An 8,351-nucleotide genomic window follows, 5' to 3' on the forward strand; every position below is an offset into this window, starting at 1 on the left:
TAGGATTAGTTACTTTAATAATCCTGTATTTGTTTTGTTTCTTGAACTAATTATATTTGATTTTCTCTATTTTGTGAGCTTAACCTTTATATGACAGAGAAAGATTAAAATATTGATATTCGACATCAATGGTAATATCTTACCTTTTGCTCATCCATTTCATTTACTTATTTATACATTGAGGTCAATGCATGCATAAGTAGGGGGAGGGTGTACTTGAGAAATGAATTTCGAAAATTAGTTTTCAAAAACAAAAATATTTTTGTATCAATAGTATGAGAAAAAAGGATTTTAATGATGAGTCTGGGATATATATTCTATACTGCTTAGTGTTGAGTTTGATAGATAGTTGATATTGTTGATTTCATTACCGCTTAGACTATTTATTATGCTCTGACATAGTTCTTGTTGATAGAATTCTTTATCAAGGCACCACCATAATACTTGGTCAGTTTTGTGTACTTTTGCTAGAAGAGAGATTTAAACCCCTAGTAAACTGGAAGTAGAATTTTTAAACTTAGCCAGTGAGACTTGAGCTTTATACCCATTCTTTGGAGAGTTCTTACGAAAAATCTGAGTCTTAGTGACTCAACATCTTTCAGTTCTTTATGTCGTTGTAATATAGTCTCATTATTTGTTAATTTGGTTAATCACGAAGTAACATCAACTGGGGAGATAGCCATTAGGTCTTGTAGTCTATTCGAAATAGAGTATCATACTGATAAGTCAATTAGTGAACCCATTCAGCATTTATCCCACCTAGTAGGACCATCATGTTAAACCCTTTTGAGCCTTATAATAAGACATTTTCTTTCATAAAACCATTTACCCTTTACCCAACTCCAAACAAGGAGTATAGCCAAAATCTTTATCAGCCATACCCATATGTTTCTGAGAATACGAGGGGCACAAAGCGGAAGAAATAGCACAAAAGGAAGATTACAAGGAAATACTAGAGAGATACAATGAAAACCATCATTCTGTTCTAAGTGAAAGAAGCTAGTGGAAAATAAGCATATCCAGTGCTAATCAAGGATATACCACTGAGTTTAAAAAAAAAAAAAGTTGAATAGAATGGATGGAAAAGCTAAGACAAAGGAAGAATTTTCTCTGCAATACAGAATTTGAAGAAATCTTCCAAAGAATGAAGCAAAGCCCTTAGTGTTTTTCAGAAACAACCTTAGAATCCTTTTTTACCTTTCCTTCATAAACCAATACCCAAGCCAAGTTCTAACCCATGAGTTATCACTATAGTATGGTACAAAGTCTAGAATAGGTGAGAGGATGCTAAAGAGAAGGACCCGACACTTCATATGTGATTGACATTCTTTCCATGAGACTACTTTTATTCAGAAGTTTGTTTTTCAAGGTAGTATGTGGGATGTTAGTATCCCCACATACATGAGGTAAAATATAGACCATCTTCTGAGAGATTCTTTTCTGAGAGTATGACCGGTGAGGATTGAAAGTCGAGATTATCTACCTATGGTAAATTAGGGATTCCGTTTTTTGGATAGGAGAGTATAGGAGATTGACTAAGTACACACATAAGCCTTGATTGAGAATTTTCACTACTACAGAAATACACATTAGCCACGGTTGGTCAAATGGCATATACCACTGTTTCTCTAATAAGGGTGGCTAGTAGTCACTTCGGTACATATGGTTTTTCTAATTTTGGTACAAGCCAAATATTTGGTCTCATAAAACGGTGGGATATAATTGTCTTATACCACGGTACTACCAATATCGACTAATTTCGATTTTTGATATTCATATACCCTACTGTTTCTAAGAAAAGGTGGCAAATGTTTTGCAAAAAATAGCCCTACCGTGGATAAAGTAGTCATCATGCAATAGTAGCCACTTTTCTCTTAAGAAATTATTAAAAAAAAAAAAAAAAAAAAACTTTAGGAATTTGAGATTGGGCAACCTTTGCTAAGAATTTCTGGCCTTGAATCGATAAGGACCAACAAAGTTCTCTAAATTTGTTTGAGATACATCTCCTCTCTTCCTTAATCTACTTGCATCGCTATGGGTTGCAGCCATCCTTAATCATCTTGGATCGAGACTTTCGAGGTTCGAGGTAATTAGTAATTTTATGTTCAATATCAAATCCCATTCAATTTATTGGGGTTTTGTTCTCGATTTTTTTTTCTCAAGGTTTTGTTTCTGAAATTAAAATCATTCAGTGCATTAGGGTTGATCTGTTGTTCGTTTGGGTTTGAATTTTTTTGATTTTGCTCTTTTAATCCCGAAAAAAGATCATTCTTTTCTAATTTTTAATTCCAGCGTTTTGTTTTTGTTCTTTTCAAGCTCCGTGTCAGTTTTTATAATTCTTGTTTTGTTTTGCTTGCATGCAGATGATATTTGTGAAAGATGTATGGAAAAGTAGTACATCGGCTAGCCATTGAATGACATGGAGAGCCAATACAAGTTCATGGTGAAACATGTTGACTTTTGAAGGTTGCATTTCATAGCACTTCACCTCGTTGGATTCATTGTGCCTATCTGCACTTGCCTTTTACGCTAAGTATGTCCTCTTCTCATTGATGCAAAATTCTACAACTTCATATTGTCTTTAAATGGATTGACATGAAAGACAGTTAAGTTTCGATTTCGGTAAAAATTGGTGGTATGAGCATACCACGTAATTTCTTGGTGGTATGAGCATATGAAGTTTGGTGTATAACTATGTGATCGGTCTGAGAATGTGTATTCACCCTCCCCGAGGTATTAGTGAATAATTGTAGTCTTTGACTTTGGTCTTGGCTGTTCATGGAGTCTTCTACAATAAGTCGCGATCTGGTCAAAGTATGATAAGAGTTTAGGCGATAAGAGTTTGCCTGGCAATATAAGACTTGAGACAATACACAATATTATCGAGTTTGTTTTACTTTCCTCTAAAAAATGTTTGTACAACAGATAATTGATATTTTGACATTTCAAGATTGTAGGGTATAACCAACAAGTATTAACCTTGTTTTTTACACTTCTACTTACCTTAGTTTGATTTGTGTCAGGGTCCTTCTCTTGTATATTCAAATTTATGGCTATAGTTTGATTTATTGGATCTCTTTCTTAAAAGATTTCTCTTTTTGTTTGGGTATATCTGGTATCCCTCTTCAAGGAATGGAACATACCAATGACTTTGAGTTGTATTAGAATAAAGCTTTCTCATTAAGTTTTGACACATCACTCATAGCTTGTCCATTAAAATCATTTTACTTACCTTACTATGTTATGCATCGGATACTTTCTCCTCGTAGAAGCAAATTTTATGGCATTGTTTTGATTGATTGAATCTCTTTATTAAATGGTTTGTCTTTTGATTTGATATAGTTCCACTTGAATCTGAACCGAAATGTTCTCGTAAAAATTATCACGAACGGGTAATTGAGACATACTATATTTGAAGATGATTTGAGTTGTATCAAATTAAATCTTCTGTAATAAGTTTTATCCCGCCACACTTGTTTGTTTTAAATTTGGATGAGTGGAGTGGATGGGCGGAATCAATAGAGAGGGAAGCTTGGCGATTAAGAGGCCTCGAAGTATCGGCGGTGAAGGAAGGTTTGGATTCTTTGGTCTAACGGCACTCCGTGCTCTCACTAAATCTGCCGGTATCAAGCTTGATGGGAGTGGCAAAACGACAAACATTCTTAACGCCTCCTCGGTGGAGTGGGTCATTATCTTTGTCAGTTTGGCAAAACTTGGAAATACGCGGTGTTCTGACTACTTGTGGGGCAAGGAATATCGATTTAGTCAAGAGTTTAGGGGCAGATGAGATTCTTGACTATAAGACTCTGATGGAGTGGAGTTTGCTCAAAAGTCCTTCCGGTAGGAAGTATGATGCGATGATACAACGGGCATTTGGGATCCCTTGGTCAACTTTTGAGCCAAATTTGAGTGAGCGTGGCAAGGTGATAGATATCACTCCCGGTCCTAGTTCTATTATGACCTATCGTTAAAGAAATTAACCTTCTCTAAGAAGCAGATAGTGCCACCCATCGCTTTTGATCCCCAAGCATGAGAACCTTGAATATCTTGTTGGGTACCAGTTCACTCAACCATCCGAATGTAAAGGTTACGCCTCACACTTTGATTATTGACCTTGCTTTAGTTGTTAGAAAGACTGCAGAAGTTTAACGTCAATCTATTTGAATCTTAATTATGTTTTCAAGTATGCTCTTTTCTCATTTTAACATTTTGTTATTGTGCAAGTGAAGAAGAAAGTTGGAGGCCGGTCCGATGGAGTACAAGCCGGACATTATCATTAGTGTTCATCCTCTCATGCAACATATTCCTTTGTGGGTGCTCAAGTGGCGGGGCCAAGGGAAGAAACCAGATCTTTGTTACGGTCATTCTACAGACCTTAATACCTACCACCGCACATGGTTGGTTATATTAATTTCAAGTTTCATTTTTATTTGTCCCCTTTTATTTTTTTTGGTGGAGTCGGGTCAATAAAGAAACATTTCTATCCAGGTTCAACACGGGTGTGACGAGATGCTATTGCCCCTCGAGGAGGAGGTAGCCAAAAGGGCTTTATTAGATGGCCTAGAGTCTTCTCAGATTCGAAAGTATTTGGCTTGCCCATCGGGCCTTCTTTTTTGCTAATAATCTCGAAGGTTGGTTTTGACAAGAATGTATTAGTATATAATCTGGTTTCTTATAACTAACAACAGCAATGTATTCCAACCCAATTTTATCGAACAGGATCGGTTAAGAGACGAAGCTAGAGATGGATCCAAAACTTCTTGCAGTTCTCGCTAATGGGAGGCGGTGAAGGGATGGGTCTGTTAAGAAAACTGCCAAGGCTCTAGGAGATGCACTATTCGATGAATCGATGGGCCCAATTGGCCAAGTCGTGGTTATATGTGGCCGTAATAAAAGCTTATCGCCTATTCTCGACGCCTTGTACATTTTGCAGTGGTGAAGCATTTATGACAATTAATTTTCACTCTTATTTATTTATTTTTTTTTTTTTTTGAAACAGAAATGAAGATTAAAGAACTTGAGACCAACCATTTTGTCCTTGTACATGGAGGAGGCTTTGGTGCTTGGTGTTGGTACAAAACCATAACACATTTAGAGGAAGGAGGATTCAAAGTTGATGCTATAGACTTAACTGGTTCAGAGTTCATGTGATACAAATAGCATTACTAGTCTTATTGAATATGTAAAGCCACTCACTAATTTCCTCGAAAAGCTTGGAGAGGGGCAAAAAGGTTCATTCCGATTTTTCTTAATTAATTCTTTAAATTATTAATATTATTGGTTTTACTTCTTGACTCGTATATACTTTCCAAGAAACCCGCTATTTAATTTGTATTTCTAGTCTTAATTCACTAGCTTAATATTTTAGATCCTCTCTTTCACATTATTATGAAAATTGAAAACTTATGATGTTATCGAAGGCAAAAGCAATACATGTATTGAACCCCCTTCTATTTAGGTTTGGACTCTGCTTTCTTTCCCTTAACTTACACATTTTATTTCCACAAGAACAACTGAAATCAACTTGAAACTAGCTCTAGGAATACATGTATATACACAGAATCTTAGCATTTGTTTATTGTTTGCGGTGAATGCTCAACAAGGGATGACAATTCTTGCACAAATTGAATGACCAGATTATTAGCATAATCAATTAGATTACTATTTTAATTTGTACAAGCTGGAACACGTAGATTTGAAAGGTTATTTTCTTATTGTACTTGAAATAATTTGAAATATTAGTCTACAATGGTATTTCATGCTTGGTAGATGTCAATTAATTATTTTCGTTCTCGTTAGTTGCCCTATGTTTTACTTTTAAGTTGAATGTACAATGTTCAAAATTGAACAAGATGGAAAATGGGCTCAAAATCTATTTTGCAGGTTGTTTGTTAATCAGGTGGTGTTTTGATTATTGAATTAAATGAGGTTTAATTTTATTTATTTAAAAAAAAACATATACTATATACCACGGTTTTGCAAGAACAGTGGTATAAGAAGACTAATATAACCCACGGTTTGCATCAGAAATAGCACATCATATAGATTATTAACCACGGTTTTTGAAAATATAATACCACGGTTTGTTCTTAAACCGTGGTAAATAAGGGGCACTTAATACCACGGTTTTGCTAGAAGTATTTGCCACCCCAGCTGATACCACGGTTTAGAAACAGTGGTTAAAGGGTTTTTACCACTGTATATAACAGTGGTTAATGAGCTTTTATGTAGTAGTGTTTGTCAATTTTTTACTATCTCCCATCATAATCTATGAGTCTTTGCAGCAATGTAGTTAGCAATGGAGACTGTCTGTTGGAGTAAGCACTAAGTGGGTAAGGAATTTCTCTCTCTGAAAAATACTATCATTCTTGAACATGCTATTGATTGATTTTGTGGGTATATCACCTGAAAACCCTCACGAGACTATAACTCGTCATTTTTGGGGAACTTAAAGGTTTAAAGCCTTGTTGTATATGGTAAATGCAATCGCGACGCCTGCGAAAATGAGTTAGGATTTTATTTTTGCTATTAGGATGTGATTTTGATCACTTATCTGTTTTTTTTATCTTATTTGCTAAGAGACAAGCAAAAGGCTAGTTGGGAGTTGTGATAACTGCTCAAAAAGTGCTATTTAACCTTCGATTATGCCTCTTGTTTAGCCATCTTAGTGGACTAATAGTATTTGTAAGTTATGTTTTATGATTCTACAGGTCAAAGAGAGAGTTTTGTTGAATATTAGAGAGAAAAGGGTAAAATGGAGCAATTCGGAGCATTAAGGATCACATGGGAAGCCCGTGGACAATCATGGAGAAGGCCAAGGAATTGGAGCTATTAAAGATGTGACTTGGACCTATTTTAAAGCCTATTTGGAAGCCCAAGACCAAAGGATTCGTTGCTTGGACCAAATCCCGCAAAAGAGGATAGAAGGATAGAGCAGAAGAGACAAAATCAGCTAACGCGTCTAGGACGCATGGATCGAGCATCCAGATGCATTGATCACGTCTGAGATGCATAAATAGTGCGTCCAGATGCATGGATCGACAATGTAGCCAATTTATTCTCAGTTTTGGAGACGAAGTTGGATTTTGAAAGAAGTCTATTTGTATTAGGAAACAAATGACGGTAATTTGGAATGCTTCTAGAGCTCATTGTAACCTCTATAAATAGAGGACCTAAGTGCCTCATGTAATTGGCCAATTCACTTATATTCTTGTCTCCAGAACTTGAGGCAGAGAGAGATTAATAATAAAAGATCGGTTTTAACTAGCTGAGTCTTAATAAATTAGTCTTTCTAGTCTTATGTTCTTCGACTCTTTTTCTTCTCGTTCTTCGTGTTCTTCTTTCTTTATGGAAGGCTAATGTTCTCCTTCAAGAGAGGAGACGAAGCCAGTGCTTAATGTTTAATGATTCTTCTGGTTCATGGTGTTCTTCAATCAGGTTAGTTCTTTATGTTTTTAGTTATTAGTTCCATTGCCCACACCAGGGGATGGAAGTATAGAATAGAGTTTATCTTTTGTAATATTAATATCATGCTAGTGTTCTTTACTTTTCTTCTAGTAGTATAGTTCTTTAGAGTTATGGAAGTATTCTTTGTGTTGCCTTAGAAGGGGTAGCTTAGGGAGTGGCTGCCTAGGGGAAGTATTCTTTATGTTTGCCTTAAGTAGTGATTCATTGAATGGCTGCCCTATTAGGAAGTACTCCTTGATGTTGCTCTTGGTAATATATTGAATGGCTGCCCGAGCTTACATAAAAGGAAAGAAGATATTAATAGCATAAACATAGGAACAACCTTAAGTAGAGTTAATTGTTAACGATGTTTCGTCCAAGAGGTCATCGGCACTCGCTCGATTGCCTAATTGTAGTCTACTTGTAAGAACAACCATGAAGCAGAAGGTCATAGATTAAAAGTATTGGTGGATTCTAATCTCTTGAATTCCCTCTCTTATAAATTCTCAATAGTTTAGTGATAAGTGCTCAAAAAGTGTTATTTAACCCTCGATTATGCCTCTTGTTTAGCCATCTTAGTGGACTAATAGTGTTTATAAGTTGTGTTTTAAGATTCTACAGGTGAAAAAGAGAGTTTTGTAGAATATTAGAGAAAATGGGGTAAAACGAAGCAATTCGGAGCATTAAGGATCACATGGGAGGCCCGTAGACAATCATGGAGAAGGCCAAGGAATTGGAGCTGTTAAAGATGCGACTTGGATCTATTTTAAAGTCAATTTGGAAGCCCAAGGCCAAAGGATTCATTGTTTGGACCAAAGCCCGCAAAAGAGGATAGAAGGATAGAGCAGAAGAGAGAAAATCGGCTTATGCGTATGGGACGCATGTATCGGAGCGTCCAGACGCGA

General features: G+C 36.0%; 1 pseudogene; it reads left to right on the forward strand.

The window, feature by feature from the left end:
- The first annotated feature begins 2,413 nt into the window (after positions 1-2,413).
- LOC147475013 (putative monogalactosyldiacylglycerol synthase 3, chloroplastic) lies at positions 2,414-4,939 on the forward strand (annotated as a pseudogene).
- The last annotated feature ends 3,412 nt before the right edge of the window (positions 4,940-8,351 follow it).

Source organism: Coptis chinensis, chromosome 9 (assembly GCF_015680905.1).
Source record: "Coptis chinensis isolate HL-2020 chromosome 9, ASM1568090v1, whole genome shotgun sequence".
In the NCBI taxonomy this organism is placed as follows: Eukaryota; Viridiplantae; Streptophyta; class Magnoliopsida; order Ranunculales; family Ranunculaceae; genus Coptis; species Coptis chinensis.